Source organism: Gopherus evgoodei, unplaced genomic scaffold (assembly GCF_007399415.2).
Source record: "Gopherus evgoodei ecotype Sinaloan lineage unplaced genomic scaffold, rGopEvg1_v1.p scaffold_33_arrow_ctg1, whole genome shotgun sequence".
Taxonomy (NCBI): Eukaryota; Metazoa; Chordata; order Testudines; family Testudinidae; genus Gopherus; species Gopherus evgoodei.
Genome location: NW_022060005.1, coordinates 1977725 through 2000533, shown reverse-complemented (window position 1 = coordinate 2000533; position 22809 = coordinate 1977725). Strand labels below are relative to the sequence as shown.

General features: G+C 46.1%; 6 non-coding genes across 6 annotated transcripts; 1 reads left to right on the top strand and 5 right to left on the bottom strand.

Moving 5' to 3' along the window:
• Positions 1–3440: 3440 nt before the first annotated feature.
• TRNAV-AAC lies at positions 3441–3513 on the bottom strand. The gene has a single exon. It is a non-coding gene; the product is annotated as a tRNA-Val (tRNA).
• A 6090-nt stretch (positions 3514–9603) lies between these two features.
• TRNAP-UGG lies at positions 9604–9675 on the bottom strand. Its single transcript has one exon. It is a non-coding gene; the product is annotated as a tRNA-Pro (tRNA).
• A 5017-nt stretch (positions 9676–14692) lies between these two features.
• TRNAL-AAG lies at positions 14693–14774 on the top strand. The gene has a single exon. It is a non-coding gene; the product is annotated as a tRNA-Leu (tRNA).
• Positions 14775–15337: 563 nt separating this feature from the next.
• On the bottom strand, positions 15338–15410 carry TRNAV-AAC. The gene has a single exon. It is a non-coding gene; the product is annotated as a tRNA-Val (tRNA).
• Positions 15411–17361: 1951 nt separating this feature from the next.
• On the bottom strand, positions 17362–17433 carry TRNAP-UGG. The gene has a single exon. It is a non-coding gene; the product is annotated as a tRNA-Pro (tRNA).
• Positions 17434–18203: 770 nt separating this feature from the next.
• Positions 18204–18276, bottom strand: TRNAT-UGU. The gene has a single exon. It is a non-coding gene; the product is annotated as a tRNA-Thr (tRNA).
• Positions 18277–22809: the final 4533 nt, after the last annotated feature.

The following is a 22809-nucleotide window of genomic DNA, read 5'->3' as shown; positions in this document are numbered from 1 at the left end:
CCCCCAACTGCTCCACTCCACTCCACCAGCCGCTCTGTTCCACAGCATATCTTCAGGCTCCCTCACTAGTTAGCACAGCTCTCAGCAGGGGAGCTCCAGTGCTAGTGCACCGTTAGCCCAAGGTGAATTCAGCTCAGTAACCTGTATTTAGATTCTTGAGGGAATAAAAAAAATCAACTCTGACATTCCACAGTGGAGAGAGAAGGGGGTGGAACTGGTGCTTCTGGCTCCACAGGGCAACTGCACCACCAGGCACAGATACCTGTCCCCAGCCTCTCTCTCTCAATTCACTGGGTTTGGAACCCATGTCCCTTGTCTAGCAAGTACCACCCAACTGAGGGTGAGTCATTTGTCACCAAGCAGTCCCACAGCTCGGCAGTCTGGGATAGGGTAGGCGTGCCTATGCAAATACACTCTCTGAAATTCTTTCCACCAGATGTCAGGGTAGAGCTTATCCTGACTCTGCTTACATCAACAGAAAGAGAACATTTATCCTTCCCTTCTCCCCACCAATTCCCTTGAACCTTAACTAGGAGGAAAAAATTAAACCTGTCTTAAAAAGCAAAACTTTTAATAAAAAAGAAAGAAAAAGTAAAAGGTTTATTTCTGCACTTTAGATGGTAAAAAGTTACAGGGTCTTTCAACTTATAAACAATAGAAATAAACTTTCTCCAGCAGAAACACAATTTAAGCTACTTCCAGCAAGTATGCATATGCAAATAGAAAAAAAAAAACAAATTAAAAGACTATGACTGCCTTTTCTTACTTACAATTCTGAATAGATAAAAGACTGTAGCAAGGAGATTGGCAGAAACCTGGTTGCACCTCTAATCCCGTCCAGGACCCAGAGAGAACAAAGCCAAACCCAAAACCCACAAACAAAGGCTTCCCTCCACAAGATTTGAAAGTATCTTGTCTCCTGATTGGTCCTCTGGTCAGGTGTTTGCAGGTCACTGTTTGTTAACCCTTTATAGGTGAAAGAGACATTAACCCATAGCTATCTGTTTATGACAACCACTTCAAAAAGTTCTTTTTTTTTCCTCACCTGCTGGTAATAGTTAAAATTATCTGATCACTCTCATTATAGTGTGTATGGTAAAAAACATTGTTTCATATTCTCTGTGTATATATCTCTTCCTACTGTATTTTCCACTGCATGCATCTGATGAAGTGGGTTTTAGCCCACGAAACCTTATGCTCAAATAAATTCGTTAGTCTCTAAGGTGCCACAAGTACTCCTGTTCTCCCCCTCCTGTTACTCACACCTTCTTGTCAACTGTTTGAAATGGGCCATCCTGATTATCACTACATAAGTTTTTTTTCTCCTTATGATAATAGTCCACCTTAATCGATTAGTCTCATTAGAATGTGTATTGCAACACCCATTTTTTCATGTTCTCAGATATAGATATAGATATAGATATAGATATCTTTCTATTGTATTTTCCACTGCATGCATCCAGTGAAGTGGGCTTTAGCCCATGAAAGCTTATGCTCAAATACATTTGTTAGTCTCTAAGGTGCCACAAGTACTCCTCGTTCTTTTTGCTGATACAGATTAACGTGGCTACCACTCTGAAACAGGTCTGTGACGGGGTCCACTTACCCCGCACTAGTCCAGACAAGGTTAAGCCCCAGGTATTGACATCAGAAGTCCTGCTCCCCTGGCAAGATTGGGCATGCTCCAAGTGCTCTAGTAGTATAAAGAGAGAGAGACCAGCTCATTCTGGACTGGAGGCCGCAGGGGAAGAATCTGCCTGGGAAGCTCCAGCGAAAGGCCAGCCACAGCCTCTGATGCGCTGGGAATCAAAGCTGTCCACAGCCTACCTGTACCCCAGAGACTGGAGGAAACCCTGGAGACGACCAGCCCTGCTGAACACAGAGGACCCATCATCTCATGGGAAACCCCAACACAGACTCTGGTAGGAAGTGACCCAGGGAGGGTGATGGAGTGAACCTCCCGCCCGGGGAAGCTCAACGTGTTTCAGTAGGATGCCCCCACTGAGTCAGTGGCAAGCCGCTATGCCACTGTTAGGGCTCTGGGTTGGGGCCCGGTGGAGTTGGGTGGGCCTGGGCCCCCTACCAGGACTGCCACACTCCAACGCTATGTGCCACTAAACCACACTACCCTACGCCAAAGGGTTGCTTTATGGACTTTGGCCATCAGGCCCCACTGCCGTGTAGCAAAAGGTGGCTCCATAGACTCTGATCATAAGGCCACACTGCCCTGCCCCAAAGGGTGGCACTATAGACTCTGACTGCTAGGCCATGCTGCCCTGCACCGAAGGGTGGCGCTATAGACTCTGGCTGCTAGGCCACGCTGCCCTGCACCGAAGGGAGCGCTATAGACTCTGGCCACTAGGCCAGGCTGCCCTGCACCGAAGGGGGTACTATAGACTCTGACCGCTAGGCCATGCAGTCCTGCACTGAAGGGCTGCTTTACAGCTGGTGACCTATAGCCCACGTGGCCCTGATCCGAGGGGCGTGGACTATGACAAGGTCATTTAGTCCCCTTTCTCAGCCCCAGTCATTGAGGTTGATTTTCTTCTCACACTGACCTCTAGATGGTAAGTTCTTTGGGGGCAAGAACTATTTGTTCTGTGGAAGACAAGACAGGGGAGGTGATATCTTTTATTGGACCAACCTCTGTAGGTGAGAAAGACATGCTTTTGCGCTTACGCAATCTGAAGAAGAGCTCTGTATAAGCTCCAAAGTGTGTCTCTCTCACTACTACAAGTTGGTCCAATAAAAGATATTACTTCACCCACTTTATTTCTGGGACCAACATGGCCACAGCAACACTACAGGCGAGTCTCATCTTACACTGGGGTTACGTTCTGCTGTCAGCACGTAAAGCGAAAATCGTGTATAGTCAAAATTACATTGAGTGTAATGGCAGGCGGAATCACCCGCACTACAGGTACAGTATTAAAATTGTTATTTTTCTCTTTTTTTTGTTTTGTTTTTGCCAACCACGCAAAGCTGAATTTGTGCATGTTAAATGTGCGTAAAATGAGACTCGCCTGTATTTATTCTGTGTTTACCATACCTAGCACTGGTTCTGAGTAGGAGTTCTAGACCTATGATGATGACTAGTACTATTACTACTAATAATAATACTAAATGGAGAGTTTAATAACTTAGCCCAGTGTAAATGAGATCACAATCTGTCCCAAAGGCCCCCCTTTTTTTTACAATGTATTTCTTAGCCACCTTTTCTTTTGTAACATTGTAATCTAAATATATATGTAAACAATTTTCCAGGATATCACTGTGGCAAGATAACTTTGGCTCATATATTGTAACATGATTGAGCCCATTTTATAAGTTCAAACAGCTCTTGAGATTGCATAAAAAAGAGTATTTTGCAGGCTCTTAAAAAAGAAAAGTTATTAGTTTAAGACATACGAGTAAAGTGACCTCTGCAAAAAAGAGCTGTGTGTTTCTGCCTGGTTTCAAACCAGGGACCTTTTGTGTGTTAAGCAAATGTGATAACAACTACACTACAGAAACAAACCTGGTTCTTATACCCCTCCGTAGTCTAACCTTTGTTAATGGAATAGGTTAAGCTCAGTTGTGTGTGTACTGCCCCCTTCTGGATGAAGTTAGACCTGGTATATGTGTGAAGCCTCTCAGGCCTGGTCCACACTATGCAGTTAAATCAATTTTAACAGCGATAAATCGATTTAACGCTGTACCCGTCCACACTACAATGCACTTTAAATCGATTTAAAGGGCTCTTAAAATCGATTTCTGTACTCCTCCCCAATGAGAGGAGTAACGCTAAAATTGATATTAGCATATCGATTTAGGGTTAGTGTGGCCGCAAATTGAAGTTATTGGCCTCCGGGCAGTATCCTACAGTGCACCAGTGACTGCTCTGGACAGGTAACTGAACTCTAATGCACTGGCCAGGTATACAGGAAAAGCCCTGCGAACTTTTGAATTGCATTTCCTGTTTAGCCAGCGTGGAGCTCTCATCAGCACAGGTGACCATGCAGAGCTCATCAGCACAGGTAACAATGCAGTCTCCTGAGAATAGAAAAAGAGCACCCGCATGGACCGCACGAGAGGTACTGGATCTTATTGCTATATGGGGAGAGGATTCAGTGCTAACAGAACTGCCTTCCAAAAGACAAAATGAAAAAACTTTTGAAAAAATTTCCAATATTGTGACGGAGAGAGGCCACAGCAGGGACTCAGTGCAGTGCAGAGTGAAAGTGAAGGAGCTCAGACAAGCCTACCAGAAAACCAAAGCAGAAAACGGCAGATCCGGATCAGGGCCAAAAACATGCCGCTTCTACGCTGAGCTGCGTGCAATTTTAGGGGGCTGTGCCACTACTACCCCCCCCTTGTCCGTGGATTCCGAGGTGGGGGTTATAATCTCAACCATGGATGAGGATTCAGCGGAGGGGGAAGATGACGAGGAGGAAGAGGAGGAAGAGCTTGCGCACACAGCACTCCATTCTCCCCAACAGCCAGGAGCTTTTTGTGACCCAGACGGAATTACCGTCCCAGCCCTCCCAAACCACTAGCCCAGACAGTGAAGCCATGGAAGCGACCTCTGGTGAGTGTACCTTTGTAAATATAAAAGATAATTTAAAAGCAAGCGTTTTTTAATGATTGATTTGCCATGAGTGTTTGGCATGCATTAGCAAGCAGTAAAGTTACTGGAACAGTTTGTTAACAAGTCTGGGGATGGAGCGGAAATCCTCCAGGGACATCTCCATGAAGCTCTCCTGGAGGTACACCAAAAGCCTTTGCAGAAGGTTTCTGGGCAAGGCAGCCTTGTTCCGTCCACCATGGTAGGACACTTTACCACGCCATGCATGTAGCAAGTAATCGGGTATCATTGCATGACAAAGCATAGCTGCGTATGGTCCCAGTGATTGCAGGCATTCAAGAAATATCCGTTCTTTATCTCTCTCTGTTATCCTCAGCAGAGTGATATCGTTCATGGTAACCTGGTTGAAATTAAGGAATTTTATTAAGGGGGCAGAGATGGCCATTCCTACTGGGCTGCTTGCCTGTTGCTTAAAAGAAATCCTTCCTTGCAGGTAGCCAAGCTGGGGGAGGGGAGGAGGGTTAATGGCGATGAGCTTTTTAGCGTTTGACCAGCAGGAATCTTCCCAGCTACCAGCCATGCGGTGGGGGGAGGGGGGAGGAGAAAGAGGGGAGTGATTAGCAGTGTCTGCCATTATACCAGCCATGCGGTGAGGGGAGGGGTAAAGCAATTCCAGTGTTAGGGTTAGGGTTTGGCGTCTGCTGCTTCTTGTAAAAGAAGCAGCACAGGGAGAAGCTATATGCCTCTTTGTATGCCTTACCATGACCGCATGCAAGCTGAATTGTGATGCCCGGACCTGCATCTGTGTTGATCTGTTACACCACAGCCGCAGGCACTCAATACTAAAAGAATCCAAATGCGACCTTGTCTTGAAATCACATGTGCTATGTAAGGTGAATAGTGTTGTTCACTGTGAAAGAGTATAACCATTGTTCTGTGAAATGTATCTTTTATAATCCTTCTATCACTATTTTCCCCCACTCATGCAGCTGCAAATTTTTCAAGCCTCCATCCCTAAGGCTAGCTCAGATAAGGCGGAGGAAGAAGAGGACACGAGATGAAATGTTCACAGAAATCATGGCAGTAACCCGCAATGAAAGAGCTCATCTGGAGGAGTGGAAGGATGTGGTAGCAAAGTACAGGAAAGATGCCAGTGAACGTGAGAACAAGAGGGACCAACGTGAGGATAGGAGAGACGCTCGAGATGAGAGGTGGCGGCAGGAAGATCAGAGGTGTAGGCAGGAAGATCAGCGGTGGCGGGATGCAACGCTGGAGCTGCTGCGTGATCAAACTGACATCCTCCGATGTCTGGTGGATCTTCAGGAAGAGCAGCGGGGTCACAGAGTGCCGCTCCAGCCCATGTTTAACCACCCTCAGTACTCACCATGTTCCATATCTTCCATACCCAGACGTGTAAGAACGCGTGGGGGAAGGCTTTCTGCACCTACCCACTCCACCCCCATGGACAGTCCAACCAAAAGGCTGTCATTACATTGAAATGTCCTTAATGGCCTTTTTCTTCCCTCCTATCCTCCTCCCAAACCACACCTGTGATACCTTGTTAATTCTTTGCCTCTTTTTATAATTACATGCTTCTTAAATGATAGTAATTTTATTTCCATAAGCAAGCTGTAATCGAAGGGGGAGGGTGGGTTGCTTACAGGGAATGACTCTTAATAAAGAATACATGCTTTTTAAACGATAGTAACTTTATTTCCAGAAGCAAGCTGTAATTGAAGGTGGAGGGTGGGTTGCTTACAGAAGGAGTCAATAAAGGGGGGGAGGTTCATGAAGGGGAAACAAACACAACAGTCACACCGTACCCTGGCCAGTGATGAAACTCGTTTTCAAGGCTTCTCCGATGCGCACCACTTCCTGGTGAGCTCTTCTAATCGCCCTGGTGTCTGGCTGCGCGTAATCAGCGGCCAGGTGATTTGCCTCAGCCTCCCACCCCGCCATAAAGGTCTCCCCCTTACTCTCACAGAGATTGTGGAGCACACAGCAAGCAGCAATAACAAAGGGGACATTGGTTTGGCTGAGGTCTGAGCGAGTGAGTAACGTTCTCCAGCGGGCTTTTAAACGGCCAAATGCACATTCTACCACCATTCTGCACTTGCTCAGCCTGTAGTTGAACAGCTCCTGACTACTGTCCAGGCTGCCTGTGTACGGCTTCATGAGCCATGGCATCAAGGGGTAGGCTGGGTCACCCAGGATAACGACAGGCATTTCAACATCCCCAACTGTTATTTTCTGGTCCGGGAAGTAAGTCCCTTACTGCAGCCGTTTAAACAGAGCAGTGCTTCTGAAGATGCGAGCGTCATGAATCCTTCCTGGCCATCCCACGTGGATGTTGGTGAAATGTCCTTTGTGATCCACCAGTGCTTGCAGCACCATTGAAAAGTAACCCTTCTGGTTTATGTACTGGGTGCCCTGGTGCTCCAGTGCCAAGATAGGGATATGGGTTCCATCTATCGCCCTCCCACAGTTAGGGAATCCCATTGCAGCAAAGCCATTCATTATGACCTGCACGTTTCCCAGAGTCACAACCTTTCGTAGCAGCAGCTTAATGATTGCTTTGGCTACTTGCAACACAGCAGCCCCCACAGTAGATTTTCCCACTCCAAATTGATTCCTGACTGACCGGTAACTGTCTGGCATTGCAAGCTTCCAGAGGGCTATTGCCACTCGCTTCTCCACTGTGAGGGCTGCTCTCACCCTGGTATTATGGCGTTTCAGGGCAGGGGAAAGCATGTCACAAAGTTCAAAGAAAGTGCTCTTACGTTTGCGAAAGTTCCGCAGCCACTGCGAATCATCCCAACCTGCAAAACTATGCAGTCCCACCAGTCTGTGCTTGTTTCCCGGGCCCAAAATCGGCGTTCAATGGGTAGAATCTCCCCCATTACCAGCAGGAGCTCCAAAGCACGGGGGCCCGCAGTTAGGGAGAAATCAGTGTCCATGTCCTCATCATTCTCATCGCCGCGCTGCTGTAGCTGCCGTAGCTGCCTCCTCCTCTCCTGCGTTTGCAGTTCATGGTTCACCATAGACAGCACGAGAATGCGTGAGGTGTTTACAATGTCCACGATCGTGCTACTGAGCTGAGCAGGGTCCATGCTTGCTGTGCTATGGCGGTTGCTCAGTTCACCCAGTAAAAAAGGCGCGAAATGGCTGTCTGCTGCTTTCAGGAAGGGAGGGGTGAGGCTGTACCCAGAACCACCCGCGACAATGATTTTTGCCCCATCAGGCACTGGGCTATTAACCCAGAATTCCAAGGGTCAGGGAAGACTGTGGGAACTATGGGATAGCTACGGGATAGCTACCCATAGTGCAACGCTCCGGAAATCGATGGTAGCCTAGGACCATGGACACACACCACCGAATTAATGTGCCTAGTGTGGATGCATAAAATCAACTTTATAATATCTGTTTTATAAAACCAGTTTAAGTTAATTCGAAATTATGCTGTAGTGTAGACGTTAGAATGTGAAATGGTGTGGCCTTCTCTTTTTTGATTTTTTTAATTGTATTTTTTCTCCAGGTGTAGTTTTGTGTGAGCATGAATCTGAGAGTGCATGACTTCAGGTGTATTTCCAGGGAGACAGATGAGACCATGTGAGATGAAGTGGTGGTACTCTGGAGATTTAGCTACCCATACTTCTGCGCTGCTGCTGCTGGTGGTGCTGCCGTCACAGCTAGGTGACTAGAGAGTGGCAGCTGCTGGCCAAGAGCCCAGCTCTGAAGGCAGAGCCACCGCCAGCAGCAATGAGAAGTAAGAATGGCATGGTATGGGATTGTCACCCTTACTTCTGTGCTGCTGCCTTCAGAGCTGGGCCCTTGGTCAGAAGCCAACACTCTCTGGCTACCCAGCTCTGAAAGCAGTGCAGAGGTAAGGTTGGCAATACCACGACATCCTTACAATGACCTTGTAACCGCCCCGTACACCTCCCTTTTGGGTCAGGACCCACAACTTGAGAAAGACTGGTCTCACCAATGAAATCTATATAGTATAGGGTAAAAGCACACAAAACCAGATTTCATGAACCGTGATACGTTTTTCATGGCCATGAATTTGGTAGGGCCCTACTGATGATGCAGCATCTCTGTGTCCACTCACTTCCTCCAGAACCCCAGAACTCTCCGCTTCATCTCCCCATCGACCTCTTTCTACAGCCTGCTTCCATAATTCCTCCATAGTATTCAACATAAAAACAAGAACAGCCAGACTGTGTCAGACCAATGGCTCATCTAGCCCAGTGTCCTGACAGTGGCCAATGCTAGGTGCTCCATGGGGAATGAACCGAATGGGTGTGCTGCCTCTTAAGTTTTGTAAGGTGCTGTTCCAGATTCTCCCCATTCACTGCAATGGGTTTTGGCTGAGGCACCTCTCTCACAGCTCCTCTTCCCTGTTCTAACCCTCTCTCCCTCACCTGTGCATTTTATGGTGGTGGGGAGACACCGCCCCTCCAAATCCCATGGGTTCTGAAACAAAAAGGAATCACCAGGTCACACCAGCAGACAGCTGGCTTTGATAAGAACAGCCAGACTGGGTCAGACCAAAGGCCCATCTAGCCTAGTATCCTGTCTACCAACAGTGGCTAACACCAGGTGCTTCACAGGACATGAACAGAACAGACAATCATGTTGCCCTGGTCTATTTCACAATCCCCTGCTGCTCCCTTTTTCTGCAATGAGAGTAGCAGATGACTAGCAAGCAGTGGCAAAGGGCCAGCAACTGAGAGAAACAGGGTCTCGCAAGGCACCAGGAAACTCAACCAGGAGAACAAACAGCTGCTTCTTTTTCCAACAGGGCCTGAAACTCCAATCGCTTTTAGCTGTGTGTAGGCTGGGAAGATTTAGCTTTTTAAAACCCCAAATCAAGGCTCATGTAACTTGCACTGAACAGACACACTGCTCCTGTATTGTCACTATCACCCACTAGGTTTTATGGTAATAGAGATTGTCGAAACTGAGCTGATTAGCTAGAAAATAAAAAAAAAGAAAATGTTCTAAAGACAAGACCACGATTTTCTTCAAAGAAAAGAGGGCTCGTCCGGGATTTGAACCCGGGACCTCTCGCACCCAAAGCGAGAATCATACCCCTAGACCAACGAGCCAACTATTTAAAAATTTTAGCTGAACAATTCTTGCCTCTTACCACAGTTTTAGTTTTGTTAATTTGTGAGAGTGATAAGGTGATTGGAGTAGTCTCTTTTATTGGCCCAACTTCTGTTGCTAAAGAACTTGAAGAACAGCTCTGTGAAGCTCGAAAGCTTCTCTCTTCACCAACAGAAGTTGGGCCAATAAAAGGTATTACCTCACCTACCTTGTCTCTCTCTTATGACTTTCTGTGAATTCAGTTGCCTATTTTCCATGTTCACCTTTCTACTGCCATTTATTTCTTTTTGACTAAGTGGATACATTCTCTGGCCAGATTTCCTTTTCCTAGAACCTACCTTCTCTCCTCCAACACTCAAAAGTGCCCAAGTCCTTCAGGACTAGAAAGCATCTTCACTTTCTGAACTTCTTCTGTAGTTTAGCCTTTTTTCACTGTCACTGTATGTGTACTGGATGCTGTTGACAGAGGCGGTACTGCAGTGCTACACAGCAGCATTCATTTGCCTTTGCAAGATAGCAGAGATGGTTACCAGCCCTATTGCACCGTCTGCTGCTTTGGAAATTGGTGATGACGGTTACCAGTCATATTGTACCGTCTGCTGCTGTCATGGGTGCTCCTGGCTGGCCTCACTGAGGTCAGCCGGGGGTGCGTGGACAAAAATGAGAATGACTTCCCAGGTCATTCCCTTCTTTATGTTTTGTCTAAAAATAGAGTCAGTCCTGCCTAGAATATGGGGCAAGTCTACTAGAGAACCAGAGAGCACAGCTGCTCCGTGTCAGAGCCCCAGAGATCCCGCAGAAATGATGAGCTGCATGCCATTCTAGGGGGTGCCCCTGCAACAACCCCACCCATTGCTTCCTTTCTTCCACACTCCTCCTGGGCTATCATGGCAGCTATCCCCCCATTTTTGTGATGAGGTAGTAAAGAATGCAGGAATAAGAAACACTGAATTTTTAGTGAGATAAAGTGAGGGGGAGGCAGCCTCCAGCTGCTATGATATTCCAAGCAGGACATCTCCATTACTTATTAAAGGGAGAGGGGGGAGAGGACCACAACCTTCCTCTGCTATGATAGTCCAGAATCTCCATTAGACATGAAAAGGGGGGGGAGTGGAGAGGAGCTCAGCCTCCAGCTGCTATGATGAGGACAGTTACTAGCTCTATTGCACCATCTGCCAGGACTGAAACTCCAGGAGACAAAGCTTAAAGAAGGGAATAACCGGGAGTCATTCCTATTTTTGCCCAGGCACCCCCGGCCGACCTCACCAAGGCCAGCCAGGAGCACTCACAGGATGATGACAAGGACAGCTATCAGTCATATTGTACTGTACCATCTACGGGAGGGGAGGGGAGGGGAGGGGAGAGGATGCTGCTGTTTAGTGCTGCAGCACCCCATCTACCAGCAGCATCCAGTAGACATACAGTGACATTGAAAAGAGGCAAGAAATGATTTCTTTCCCTTTTCTTTGGGGGAGGAAGGCGGTAAATTGACGACATACTCCCTGAACCACTGGCAACAATGTTTTTGACCCTTCAGCCATTGGGAGCTCAGCCAAGAATGCAAATACTTTTCGGAGACTGCAGGAATTGTGGGATAGCTTGAGTCCTCAGTCCCCCCTCCCTCCATGAGCGTCCATATGATTCTTTGGCTTTCCGTTACGCTTGTCATGCAGCACTGTGCTGAGTCCTTGCTGTGGCCTCTGTCTATCATATCCCTGAAATTTTTTCAAATGCTTTGGCATTTTGTCTTCTGGAACAGAGCTCTGCTAGAACAGATTTGTCTCCCCATACAGCCATCAAATCCAGTATCTCCCGTATGGTCTATGCTGGAGCTCTTTTTGGATTTGGGACTGCATGGTCACTTGTGCTGATCAGCGCTCCACGCTGGGCAAATAGGAAATGAAATTCAAAAGTTCGGCGGGCTTTTCCTGTCTACCTGGCCAGTGGATCCAAGTTCAGATTGCTTTCTAGAGTGGTCACAATAGTGCACTGTGGGTTACCGCCCGGAGGCCAATACCGTCGAATTGCGGCCACACTACCCCAATCCGACATGACAATACCGATTTCAGGGCTACTCCCCTCGTCAGGGAGGAGTACAGAAATCGGTTTTAAGAGCCCTTTATATCGATATTAAGGGCTTTGTTGTGTGGACGGGTGCAGGGTTAAATCGGTTTAACACTGCTAAATTTGATGTAAACGTCTAGTGTAGACCAGGCCTTAGACTTGTCCTTTCAATTTCAGCTCTCCCCCGACAGCATGCACAGTGTCTGTGAGGAAGCCTGAGTGGTGCTCCAGAATTTGCATTCTGAGGATTAGTAAATAAGACACTTTCATCATGGGATCCCATTCCCTTCCAATAGATTATTCCTTAGATAAAATCTGTCCATCGATATATGGATAAGGTGATAACGTAAGATGGTAAATCAGTTTTCAATACAAAGCCATATTTGTCTCGCTAATTAAAACCTACCAAAGACAGAGATGGGCTCCTGAAATCATATTTTTTAAAACTTTATCTTACAAAGATGTCAGGAACAGAGGAAACAAAGGAAAATAGGAGATTTGTGTCACTGAAGAATTAAGCTACCTTGAGTTCCTTAAGACTTGCAAATTTTTTTTGTATTTTTAATTTCAGTGCACAATTTCCCTGTCTTTTTAGTGCTTTAAAAGTCCAATAGTCATGAAAGAATCTTATAATCTTATATCTGCAATTCCCAAATCTATCTATCTATCTATCTATCTATCTATCTATCTATCTATCTATCTATCTATCTTTCTTTCTTTGTTCTCACAGAGCTTTTAATACATTATGGGACCACATTAGAATAAAGCAGTGCTCTTAGATCAGTATAAAATTCTAACCAGCAAAAGGAGAATGGTGTCCATGCATGCATTTGCAAATTTAGCTCAGATTTAATTCCTTATAACGAGTCAAAAAAAAAAGTGCAAAGTCAGTCACTGTCACACTTATAAGACTAATTTGTTTTTTGCATAACAGAGAACAGAAACTTTGAAACAAAGTTTTGTTGACCTATTGTTGCCACAATGGCTTATCAGATTTCCTATAAAAGTGAACAAGAGCTATCAGTACATTCTTCTAGCCTGCCATTTTTTGAAGTCAAATGACAGTAAATTTGCATCTTCCACAAGTCTACTAGTTACAATATTGTCTACCTAGAGTACATTACCTCATTTTATCACAGCTGGTGCTAACTGTAGTTTACAATATAAATCCACTCAAAAACATCACAACTATTTTTTCTTTTGGACAGGAATAAACTATGTCCTTGGAGTTGATGTGCTTTATGTTGAATAAAAATGCATCAGCCTCATAGTCTTTGTAAGTATATAATGCCCTATTATAGCTACAAATTTGTTCATTCTATCTATCTGTCTCTCTGATTCACTCCTCCTTCACCCCAACAAAACAAAACAAAGAAAATTCTTTATGTGGAGATAAATTTGAAATTGCAAGGACATAATTCTCCTTTTACTGATAGATAAGTCACCCTGCTGGGAGCTTTCAGGGCACCTAGGACCCAATTCATGCCTCAAGCAGACATTGCTCAAACTTTTGGCCATTTCCCCATCACTAACAATCAGGGGATTTCTACCAGAGAATAACATATAATATACTAGGATGCTTGACACTTAAAACAACAGCAACAAAACAGGTCAAATCAAACCTTTCAGTGACACTTAGGAGCTGGGTCTAGTCCAATAACGTGAACTGTAGAAAGAATGTCTCAGCTAAAGATAGCATAACATGATAACTAAGGCCTGGTCCACATTACGCCGTTAAACCGATTTTAACAGCTTTAAATTGATTTAACGCTGTACCCGTCCACACTACAATGCACTTTAAATCGATTTAAAGGGCTCTTAAAATCGATTTCTGTACTCCTCCCCAACGAGAGGAGTAATGCTAAAATCAATATTAACATATCGATTTAGGATTAGTATGGCCGCAAATCGAAGTTATTGGCCGGATAATCATAGTGATAGCTACCCACAGTGCAACGCTCCGGAAATCGATGCTAGCCTCGGACCATGGATGCACACCGCTGAATTAATGTGCCTAGTGTGGACGCGTGCAATCAACTTTATAATATCTGTTTAATAAAACCAGTTTAAGTTAATTCGAAATTATCCTGTAGTGTAGACGTACCCTAACAGGTCAACTTGCAAACAGGCAGTTACTTGAGCCCATGTGCTTAGCTGTAGGCAGAGGAATGGAAGGTGAAATAAGAAGAGGGATCTGAGTAATTACAACAGTAATAGAAGACACGGAGGTGAGGGGCAGAGAAGAAAGTGTGTGTATGAGAGGCAGAATATTCAGAATGTGGGTGAGTGGAGGACAGTGGGTAGCGTTGGGGGCATGTGAAACGCAGAGTGTGAATGGATTGGCTGCAGATAATCATGAAAAGGAGTGGAATTTCCCTCACTTTTTCATTTAGTTACCATTTAGCAAAATCATTCAGGTGTTAAAATAGTTTGTCATTGATATCTCAGATAGTTTCTACTGGAGGGGGGAAAGAGAGAGACACAGGATGAGAGTAGATATTCTGTTCTGTAGAAAAACCGATAATAATAATAATAATAATAATAATAATAATAGCTCTCTCTCTTCCTCTCCTCCTCCTTTTTCTTTTAAATACAGTCTGTAATAATTATGTCAAAAGACAGATCACTGCCCTTCTAGCTCAAGAGTAAGCTCTCACATCTGAAAGAATGTAACTATGGATTATCAAGGAAATCTTTTATTACTTCAGTTGTTTGGTTTTCTTTGTGTGCCAATCTACCTTATACACGAGCAGGGATATAGGCAGCAGAGGTTTGACATTAAAATAAGAACAATAAATGGCTTCTGTAATTAGAACTATACTTTTTTATTGTGTATTAAAAATGAGACGCATGCAGCACGTTGTCAGATTGCTTTTGACAAACTTTTTTTTCAGCAGCGCACAGAGCACTATAGCAAGGAAAGAGGTATTCAGAGGAGAATATTTTCAGTTCGGTAGCGTGGCCGAGCGGTCTAAGGCGCTGGATTAAGGCTCCAGTCTCTTCGGGGGCGTGGGTTCGAATCCCACCGCTGCCAGACTGCTTTTGTCTGCCTGACAAAAGTGCTTTTGCACTTGCCTGATAGCCCCCTCCCAGAGAACACTGACCTTGCCTGAAGAGAGAGTCAGTTTTCAGGAAGGTGCTGTTTGTAGACAGTTTTCACAGCTCTAAAAACATCCGAAGTGGAACATCCTCTGTGCATGACAGCTATGGATTTATTCTCCAGCCCAGAGAGCACAGCAACTATTCAGGGCATTAGCAGGGGGCTCTGTATGGATCTCTGCAAAGCTGCTTTGTCTGTCACTTCTTCATGACAGACAATGCTCCCTTCCCTTTGGCATTATAGGCAAAACAATTCACTGCAAGATAAATGTAAGAGAGATGACGGAGTTTTTCTTTCCCAGTCCTAAACTAAGTACAAATGGCCTGTATGCAACGTACTCGGTGTTTCAGTCAGACACAAGTTATTAGAGAAACAAGAATCAGCTGAGGTGCCACAAGTGTGTAGCCTTAATCTTCTGTGCAACGAGTTCTTATAAATTTAACTTACTTTAGAAACCCTACCCCCCTCCTTATGCACCACATCAAAATTAGCCCACTTGTTTCTGCCTGGTTTCGAACCAGGGACCTTTCGCGTGTTAGGCGAACGTGATCACCACTACACTACAGAAACCCACATAAAAAAAAGCTGCCCCTTTATCTTCTAGATATGTCCAGGCTCTCAGTAGTGCTGCTTTACTGATGCCTTCAAGCAACTGTACTGGTTGTTGTTAATGGTTTTGTGTTGGCAGATGATTGTAACTGTTACTTTGGTCTGTATGTGTGTTTGTGTATGGTGAAACTGTGTGCCCACAAACGTTCCTTAACTAACTGCTGTGATATTTGTATGTGTGTGTATGTTTATGGTCTTTATGTGCCTATGTATGATTTTGCTTTTTGAAAAAAGTCTCTGGGCTTGGTTCTGTTTCTTAATCTGTGGTTTATACCTTCCTGTGCACTTACGAATGATTGTGACGTCTATGTCTCTGATAGATGTGTGTGCACACCTCCCCGTATGATTTTTGTATTTGCAGTTTTATTATTACTATTATCCTCTACTAGGATAACGTCTGATATCCAAGATGAGGATCTCATTGTGCTAGTTAGACTAATAGTTTGTGTGTCGAATACCTCTCCCTGTGTGCAAGCACAATAACGTGATTAGTGTGTGTGTGTGTGTTAGTATTGTGTGGTTTATGTGTATTTGCGCTTAAATGTGTTTTACTGTGAGTGTTCTTTCTTTGGATGCTACATAATTCCATTGGACTGAGCTACATGCTGGCAATTTGTAGGCAGAATTTATAGGGTGAAAACTCTGTGACGCATTTATCCTGCAGTTTTGCAGTGAATGGCTTTGCCTGCACAGCCCGTACATGATTAGCGTGTGACTATGTTAACGTGAGGGGTTTTTTTTTTTGTTTACTATAAAACACAGTGTGATTTGTGTGCCTGCACCTCTATGAGCTGTTTTCACAAGAGACTGATTTGCCCAAGTTTCCGTATGCAACAGCGCTGGGGGGTGGGAGTGTTGATGCATTCTTGTCAATATGTGCGGGTGCAGTTGTATTGCTGTGTGTGTAACAATATGACTGTTTCTCCATCCGCGTGTGTGCAGCTAAGAACGACTTAACTCGCCTCTCCTCCCCTCCCGCGCCCACCCCAACCCTAAATTTCTGCTGCGCTTTGTCCGTGTTTCTCTAGCTATAGCAGAAATAATCAGTCTTGCTTCCTCCTCCCCCCAAAAACAACACTCTCCCGCAGCAAAGCATCCACTTAATTATGCTCTGCAGGTCTCCATTCAAGTGACCCAAATTCCTCCCTCCTTCCCGTACCAAGCAGTCAGTTCAGGCAGCCCGGCCCCGCACCCCTTTCCCAAAAATAACCCTGCTGCTTACCGCGCCCCTCTTTAAACACCGCCCCCCTCCAGGCCGCGCTCTTTGCCAGGAGCCCTGAAAACACTTCCCACGGCCCGCGAATTCCCCTTTCAGAGCTCCCCCCAGGAAGTCCCAGCTGATCCCCACCCTGGCAGGCTGCCCCCCCCACAACATGCCCCCCCGGTTCTATGCCCTGCTGTTATGCCACTTCTAGCTTTTCAAAGCCCCCTTTGGGGAGCTAAGAGCCCCTTGGGTGACTTGCAGGGAGCCCTGCACTACGGGGTACATGTCACCCTGGGTAAGGGTTACCCTAGAAGGCCTGTTTTATCCACAGCCTCCTGACATCGCTTCTTGATTCCTTCTCCCCTACGAGCTCTTTTTCCCCACCAGCTTGGTTCTCCCTCCCTTAACTCCTCCTCCGTTTGCTTTGTTTTTCTTCCTGCTATTCCCTTGTCTAATCCCTCTTAGTGCTGCCAGGCTCAGCAAAAACTCATCAGGCCACGTGGCAAGTCTCCAACCCCAGAGGGAACCAGCCACTGCAAAAACACAAGCTAAGGATCTCACTGCCTTATCGCTGTGTATTTGTACAGCTCACCCTGAGAAAAGATCTCCTACGCGGTAGATTTACGTCAGGACATATTTTGTATTGTCCAGAGGCAAACTGTGTATGTTTTTTAGAGTGTCAATAAATATTTAAGAAAAGATAAACACGGGCTCGTCCGGGATTTGAACCCGGGACCTCTCGCACCCAAAGCGAGAATCATACCCCTAGACCAACGAGCCACATATGTTTTCAGCAGCTGAGGAAGTACTACAGAGCTGCCATCAGATAATGCTTTACATACGGATTTTGCTTTTTCGGATTTACATTTTTCTTCTTTTCTCTTGCTTCAACTCACTCTCGTCTCCGTCTGCCAACACTTCGCCCAGTTTTGCTCATCTTCAACGAAAGTGAATTGAGTTTAATTCATTTTTTCCCTTTAATCCCTTCCCCCCTCCAGTCATTCATTCTTTCTTTCCAACAACTTAAGTGAAAAACTTATCACTCATCTGATCTGCCAGTCTCTAAGTTTCTGGTAACAGCTGTAGAGAGCAGCGGATTTTTATCCTACTGATTCCTACCCCCCACTCACTCTGTTTGTAATGTAAACAAAGACAGCAACTGCTTCCAGTTAAAAACCTTCCAAAGGAAAAGGACTATAAGGTACTAAATTTTAAAATCCATAATTGCAGGTGCTTAGATGACCCAACATTATATATCTCTGGCCTTTCTAAGAATTTACCGTTTGCAGTGTGGCCCCAAGGATATTAGAGTGACAAGGCGGGCAACATCTCGTGTTAGACCAACTTCTGTTGGTGAAAATGACCTGAAGAATAGCTCTGCTTCAAAGTTTGTCTCCTCACCTAACTGGTGGTTCATCAAGACACCGGTTGACCTTTGAAAAAGTCAAGGAATGTGACTGATCTCCTGGAAAGCGAGATAAAAGCGTTTGTTGAAATAAATAAACAACAATTTTTTAAAATGAAATGAAGGTATGGAAAATACACAGGACAGGCCCCAGCGAGATTTGAACTCGCGACCCCTGGTTTACAAGACCAGTGCTCTAACCCCTGAGCTATAGAGCCTCTTACCAAAATAACTTCTTGTGTCTTGCTCAGATTGGTGAAGATCTTTTGACTTGTGCTTTGCTAAGGATCCTGCTCAATGTTCTGTCCCCAATTAAAAGTATCTTTATTCACCAGGAGTCGATGACAATGTAAGGAGAATGATCACTGCACCTAGATTTGCATAAAAAGCCTCCTTCGGATCGTCCTCCAACCTCTGTAGCCAGCTTTAACAAACAAACAAGAAAAGGGACTTGCCACATGCACACTGCTGGCCAGCTGGCTCTGTCCCTCGAAAAAATGTGTGGTAATGCTACCACCTGCTGTACTGAATGTGTATTGCACCCCGAAGGTTGGCTAAGTTAAATACCTCTTGCCAGAAGCGGAAATCAATAGTTTGCGGTGTTGTGTGTTCTCTGCACTTTATTTGCTTACAATAAATGCAGCAGATCATATGTCGGCACATTAATTTTGGGTCTTTTTCTTATATAGGATCTTATTACCCCCCACCACCTGTTCCAATTTTTCACACTTGTTGTCTGGTCACCCTAGGGTGTGCACATGTGTGAGTCCCAGCTACTCCCTGCCCCCTTCATTGAAACAGGTGTGCAGGTTTACTGCCTTGGGAACTGCAGGGCACCAGTGGACATGGGGCTGGCTAGAGGCAGGGCAGGGGCTGGCTGGAGGTAGAGTGTGGCTGCAGGCAGGGCAAGGGGTGTGGGGCTGGCTGGAGACAGGGGGTGTGGGGAGGGCTGGCTGGCTTCAGGCAGGGCTGCAGGGAGGTGCGGCATGGGTTGGCAGGGCTGGAGACAGAGGAGTGCAGGACTGGCTGGCTTCAGGCAGGGGGGTGCTGCAGGGGTTGGCTGGAGACAGAGCAGGGGTGCCGGGTTGGTGCAGGCAGGACAGGGGGTGCAGGGCTGGCTGGAGACAGGGGCTGACTGTGGGCAAGGGGTGCAGGGCTGGCTGCAGACAGGGGCTGGTGCAGGCAGGGCAGGGTGTGGATACAGTGGGTACAGCCCACCTCCTCCCTCCCCCACCAGAGTAGCAGCAGCAGCCTAGGGCTCTGGGTGCTATTTAAAGGGCTGGGGCTCCCCTGCTTCCACAGCCCCAGCCATTTAAATAGCCGCAGTAGCCCTGGGGAAGCAGTGGGGCTCCAGCGGCTATTTAAAGGGCTGGGGCGGTAGAAGCAAGGGGAGCCCTGGACTTTTTAAATAGCATCCAGAGCCCTGCAGCCCTACCCCAGGGTTCCAGCAGTGGGGCTCTGGTGGCAGTTTAAAGGGCGATGGGCTCCAGTCCCTGGTGGGAGCCCCAGGCTCTTTCAATTGCCCCCTAGGGAAGCCGGCCCAACCCAGTACAGCACACCGGCTCTTGCCAGTATTCAGTACTGGGGTTTGGGCACAGGACGCTCTTAGGGGCGGGGCCCAATTCAGAGGCATTGGTTGAATCAGCCTTAAGCCACCCGTGGTGAGAGCTTCTGGAGGCAAGGTCCTGTTGGGTGGTCTTGGAGGTTGAGTCTCATACAAAGAGCACTTTCTGCCTCAGTAATTAAACTGGTAAGAACACATATAAACATGTTATTAAAGCTAATGTTAAAATTACATAATACACAGGTTGAGATAAAGCATGTCTGTACAATATATGCAAGTGCTATACCATAGCCCCAGTGCTCTTTTCTGCTCTCCCATAACTAGCTCCAACATGCAATCAGTCATACAGAAGATACTTCTGGTTTCTCTCCATAGCAGTCCAGTGCCTTGCCCTCGTATAGCTGCATATTCTGCATGGCTTATCCCCATTCCCTTGGCAAACGGCTCCCTTCAGCAGGTCACAATTGAGCTGGGCCCTATTGATGAATCTCCAGCTAGCAAATCGGGTGAAGCTGCCTCGAGGGAGGAACCAGTTATTGGCGTCCCAGTTGCATGTCACTTTGAAGGCCTTGCCCTGCTCTGGCTTCCATCTCAGGTTTTCCTTATACTGCCAACAGGTGGCATCCTTCAGGGTCCTCTCCAGCACGGTTTTAGCTCTCAGTCTAGAAACTTCCTTTTAAAGAAAATGACAGCTACCTGCTCAGCGTGACTCTGGGCAGGTAGCTGGGGCTTTGGCACAATACGCAGTATCTATAGGCACCGATTTCTGCTCCCGTCAGTGGGTGCTCGACCTGCCTTTGCCCTGGCCCCACCCAGACTCCACCCCTTCCATGAGGCCCGGCCCCGGCCATGCCCCCTCCCACTCCTGTCCCGACCCCATTCCAACCCCTTCCCAAAAGTCCCCTTTCCAGCTCCGCCCCCTTCCTGCCCCTATTCTGACTCCTTCCCCAAATCCTCACCCCGGCCCCACCTCTTCCCCGTCTCCTCCCCTGAGCCACCATGTTCCCGTTCCTCCCACCCTCTCACGGGGGCAGCAGCAGGGTGGGAAGCGCTGGGAGGTAGGCGGACGAGTGGGGACATGGCACACTCAGGGGACGAGGTGGCAGAGGAGGAGGTGGGAAGAGGGGAGCTTGGCTGCTGGTGGGTGCCAAGCACCCACTAATTTTTCCCTGTGGGTGCTCCAGCCCCAGAGGACCCATGGAGTCAGCACCTTTGCAAGTATCAGCAGACTGGTGATAAGATCACAAGCACTGGCAACCTTGGGAACTACAACTCATTGCTTTCCACTTGAGAAGAGCTTGAATGCTCAGTGGATTCACCCTTCGCTAATAGACTTTCTGGATATCATTAATAAGTGAAAAATCATTGTGAACATTATCATTGCCAGTCTCTTCTCAACTGGCCTTTGTTTTGAATGACTTTGTCCAATTCTGTCCCATATGTCTCTCTGTAGTCACAGAGCTTCTATAAGGTTATCGGGCCTTGTTCTTATTTTGGTTTTTAGTTGAGTTCTTAATCTCTCTAGCACAGAATGATGATGATCTTTTGACCTGTGCTTTGCTCAGATTGCGATCAATGTTCCAAACCCAAGGAAATGTATCCTTATTCACCAGGAGCTGATGGAAATATATGGAGAGTGAGCTTTGCACCTAAACACACACAAAAAGCACTTGTTGGAGCTTCCTCCACGCTCTTCAGCCAGCTTTAAGAAAGAAACAAGAAAAGGGGCTTACACCAACTGGAGTCAGCCCACCAGTTGGGTCTTTTCTTGGAAAAAATAAGTGGAAATGCTACAAGCTGCTGCACTAAGTGTGTTTTGGACCCTGAAGGTTGGTTAAGTTAAAAATATCTCCCCAGAAATGGAAATCAATAGTTTGGTGTGTTGTGTGTTCTCTAGACTTTATTTGCACACAACAAGTACAGATTGTATGTCATCATATTAATTGCTTGGCACTTTACATTTTTTTCCAAAGCACCAAGCAAGCTTTTATTAAGGAATGTATTAAATAGATGCATTAATTGGTGAGAGATTATGTCATTGTGATAGCAAGGACTGGAACCCAGGATTCTGTTTCCCAGTCCCCTTTTCTAATCCATACACAATACTGCCTGTGCCTAGATGTTTGCTGCATATGCATGGTTTAATCAATGGCATCCTTCATGGCGTGCACTTGCATTTCTACACTGTGCAATAATGAGAAGAAATATACTCTGTCAGATTCATTTAGGATTTTATATCACGCTGATCACTCAAGATAAACCTGAATAACACTCTTCTGAGGGACAAAAAATTGAAATTAATACCATTCCCAACCTCCGTAATTTTCATTCATCTCTGCTCTTCTTGGCTCTAGCCAGCACCAGTCTGACAACCACAGAAATACTATGAAAGATAATATTCCCCCATCTGTCATATATGGTCCCTATTAATACAGTATCCAAATACCTCTCAATCATCAACATATTTATCCTCAGAGCACCACTGAAAGGAGTTCAGTATTATTGCCTCTTTACAGATTGGCAACAGGAACACAGACAGATTGAGCGGTCCAAGTTCACAAGAGGAGTTTGTAGCAGAGCAGATAATGGATGCCATGTCTCTTTCATTGCATGCTAGTGTTCCTATAACTTCACAATCCTCCCTTATGCTCCTAGGGGTATTTTCAACCAGTCTTAGGGCTGGTCCACACTACGGGGAGAAATCGATCTTAGATACACAACTTCAGCTACGTGAATAACATAGCTGAAGTTGAATATCTAAAATCGGATTACTCACCCATCCTCACCGCGCGGGATCAATGTTCGCGGCTCTCCCTGTCGATTTCGCAACTCCGTTGGGGTTGATGGAGTTCCGGAATCGATATAAGCGCGTTCGGGGATCGATTTATCGCGTCTAAATGAGACGCGATATATCGATCCCCGAGCAATCGATTTTAACCCGCCGATACGGCGGGTAGTCTGGACGTAGCCTTAGAGCCTGAAATACTGAGGAAAAGTTTATTTGCATGAGACACATTACTCAGGTTTTCAGATTCAACGGGTTATTAGTCACTATAAGGTTACAACATAACAAGGTGTTTTCCAGACAGAACTTCCCACCACACTGAAGTTTTCCTGTATAAATACCTAAGTCTGGGGGCTTCTAATAAAAATAAATTATGAGAGATATTCCCCCCACTGAAGAAAG